The sequence below is a fragment of the Poecilia reticulata genome, unplaced genomic scaffold (assembly GCF_000633615.1).
Source record: "Poecilia reticulata strain Guanapo unplaced genomic scaffold, Guppy_female_1.0+MT scaffold_145, whole genome shotgun sequence".
In the NCBI taxonomy this organism is placed as follows: domain Eukaryota; kingdom Metazoa; phylum Chordata; class Actinopteri; order Cyprinodontiformes; family Poeciliidae; genus Poecilia; species Poecilia reticulata.
The window spans coordinates 1,035,589-1,039,239 of record NW_007615015.1 but is presented as its reverse complement, the minus strand read 5'-3'; positions in this window follow the sequence as shown (position 1 = coordinate 1,039,239).

The following is a 3,651-nucleotide window of genomic DNA, read 5'->3' as shown; positions in this document are numbered from 1 at the left end:
TGTTTTAGTTGATCACAAAGGAAACCCTGGAAAAAGTAGAAAAATCTAAACCGCCATAATTGTTTTTAATAGAAATATGATCAAATGGCCACTTAGCATTTCTTCACTAAGAAAAACAACAATATAGACAGAAAACCTTCACTGATCAGAAAAACTCGACTTAAGGGAAATGAATTTATTGCTKAATTTAAARGAATRAAAGTTGAGTCAGTCATCTGAATAAACAGTTTTGACTTTTTGCTTATAAATGTAAAGTCTTGAACTTTYCCAGAGACTCAGAAATATTACCAACAAAAGCAGCAGRAAGTTTGTAATAAAACKTAAAASTCCTTTTCTCGTCTGGATGTCTTTCATTTGACTCGTCGTAGCTGTGAGATCCGGTTAGRGCTGAAATMAGGTGCAAAACTAGACAAGCTGCAGTAGTTGAAACAAATAAGTTTCCATCTTCTGTCATCTTACGGTAGAAGATGACGGAMRTTTCTRACATGTCGAATATTTCCGATACCTTCTGGTCTATAAYGCCCCGAGAAAATATGTGGAAAACCATCAGGAACAGCAGCTGACTGGACATTTTTAATTTGGAAAAAAGAAGGAAAAAAGTCATGTGAGCGAAGCCGAAGAGATGAAAATAAATAACATTCAAACTGCAACGCTCTCCGTTTCTGCCTGACAAACCTGGAATAACRAACCTCTGCATGGCGTTGGGATGTTTGGGGCGCCGGGTCACCAACACSGCTGAGCTTCTGCTGAACTCAGTCTGAGGTTGAGGAAGTGGACAGACTGACACATGAATGGCTCCTAAAGACACTCAGTCATGAAAAGTTACTGATGTGTTTGAATCAAAACCGGTTTTTCTCAGTGACTGATGAATAAAAGACGAGGTTGATGWTGTAGCTGCAGGAAGAAAAGAAACATGAAAGATGGTAGAACCTCTTTATGATGTCAGCTGACTGAACAAATGTGATCCAATTTAGTTTGRTTCATTAAAATATTCTCAATTCACTGATTGATTACAGATTTCTCTGTTTACTCAACAATCAATAAAAATTCAAATTTCAGTCTATTTATAGAAAAGTGACATCAATTTCAGTTTAATATTCTGTATGGAGAAGCTGAACTGTTTGCATCAAGTCTTTTTGCCAACATTTATTGTTTGAGTTTTACTTTAATCATCAAACAACGTAAAACTTGCAGCACAGAATTAGCTTGAATTCCACATGAGGGAAGTTTCTCACAAATTAATCTCCATCTTGCACWTTTTCCATCTCCTTTGGTGGAATTTCTGGTTCCAGAGTCGCTTCAGCAGGAAGAGAAAGGAAACGGAAAAGCAGCTGCAGGCGGAGAGTGTAGACAGAGCAGTAACACAACCCAGAGCCTCAGCTCCACCCTCAGCTCACAGCTCCACCCTCGGCTCACAGCTTCGCCTTCAGCTCACAGCTCCACCCTCAGCTCACAGCTCCACCCTCAGCTCACAGCTTCGCCTTCAGCTCACAGCTCCACCCTCAGCTCACAGCTCCACCCTCAGCTCACAGCTCCACCCTCAGCTCACAGCTCCACCCTCAGCTCACAGCTCCACCCTCAGCTCACAGCTCCAGCTTCCTCCGTCGTGGAGTCATCAGTCATCCTCAGCTCTGTCGCAGGAGCAGAATCAGCTGCTGCTTCTTCTGTCCCACTGCGGGTTAACTGTCATCCTGCTGCAGCTAATTTCACATCTGTTCCAAAAGTGTGATTTGCTGCCAAATGAGGTGATGAGACAGCAAGTACACACAAACAATCATTACTTTAAACATAATGAGAAGTTATTGTTATTGGGAAAATGTAAATTAGCTGCATTTCCTGAGCGAGAGCCGCAGCAGCTGTGTGGGTTAGCAAGGCGGTGAAATTATGTAAGAAGATTTAGTCAGCACAAATGAAGCGAGCGCCGTAACACACCGACATGCTGCCTGCTTTAACAGGCCTTCGTCTTGTTTGTACATCACTGTCACCACATATTGATGAGGTGGAGTCATGGAAGGAATAAATATTCAGCCAGTAATGCAGCGCGCTGCAGGGCTCAGTTAGCATGTTGGATGTTAAAGTTTAAGAAGCTCATGGAGATGATCTTTATGAAACATGCAGACTTCATCCTGAACCACTTTTTGAATTCAGTGTCTTGATTTTGAGCCAATCTTTRACCCCACCAGTCCGTACCAGTACCCCATGCTGACTGGAAGTGGAGCTCTGTGTCTGTTACTGATTCACCAAATGGACCGTTGAGAGTCACAATCATGTCATCCGTTAAACCTCTGGAACATCTGTTCTCAGATACATCCTGGTCCAGACTTGTTCAGCTTTCTCCACCTCAGTCATTTCTCTGAGTTCTGAACATCTTGTTCTTCTGGCAGACGATGGGTTAATTTAGCTTCACACTTTACTCGTCTTAAATCCTTCAGTTAGCTTCTCTTTTTTTCTCAGCATGTTTCTGCTGGTTTTGTGGTGGGCAGTGGCAGAGCAGGCTGTAAGAACGCAGTGGAGGACATGACCCAGGCATGCCGGGTCATGTGACTGTCCTCTGTTTACCACATGGAGCTAAATATGAGGCATCAGATGCTGGAGCTTTACTCAACCTGGGCCATCAGCCAGATGATGCCAAACAATCTGCAGCGCAATGATTACAAAAACAAACAAGGAAATTAAGTTGCTCCAATGGCCTAGTCAAAGTCCAGACTAAGAATCTGATTTAAATGCTGTAAGCTGAAACTTTTGGGAGGACATTTTTCTGCATTTACAAGCTGCTGCTGATCCTTGTTTTTCTGGGTTCAGTTCCTTTATCTCTACGGTTCATTAAAGGCCTGCAGGGCTGATCACTGCAAAACATAATGTGCTAATAGTACAAACAGTAAATAWATGAATGGCAAAATCCCACACTGGAATCATTTACTATAGAAATAATTACATCTKTCTAGTKGGATGTAAGCTGAAGTTTGGTCAGTCAGCTGCTCGTCTTTTTCCTTCTGCCAGCCATCGATTGCTTTTGTTTCCTCCCACTGGGGGAATCTTCTTCTGTGGTTCAGATAAAACACGGCTCTGCTTTGAAAAGCAGCTTCCTCCATTTACCAGAATTAATCAGYTTAAGATCCACTGCATTCAAAAGTGTTACATATAAATGCTTCAGCATCTGAGGCGCAGGAGGAAGGAGAGTTCTYACAAAAACCTGGATGAGAATCCATGTGGATTTGTCATCTGTGATAATAAACACTAAAACCTTCCTGCTTGTTTTCTATATTCACCTGTAACTGAAGTGCTGCTGGTTGTCTGAAGCTTTTACTTATTGTTACATAAAAACAAACACTTTTTATTTAACATTTTAAATACATAGTACATCATGTATTTAGCTCCAACAGTGCAAAACAAAAGAGTTAAACTTGATAACATCAGAAAACCTTCCGGTCTTCACATCCTTAAGGAACTGATGAAACTTTGATCTCTTACTTAATGTCACTTTTTTATCGTACATTGATTTATTTTCTCCTGTAATGTTTCTTCTGCATAAATAATTAATGAAAGCATARGAATAAAAATCAATTGGAAAATGATATCAGTGATGATGTTAATTGAACGTCTTTGAAAATGACAGCAATATTGATGTTACACTGAGTCATTAAAGAAGTT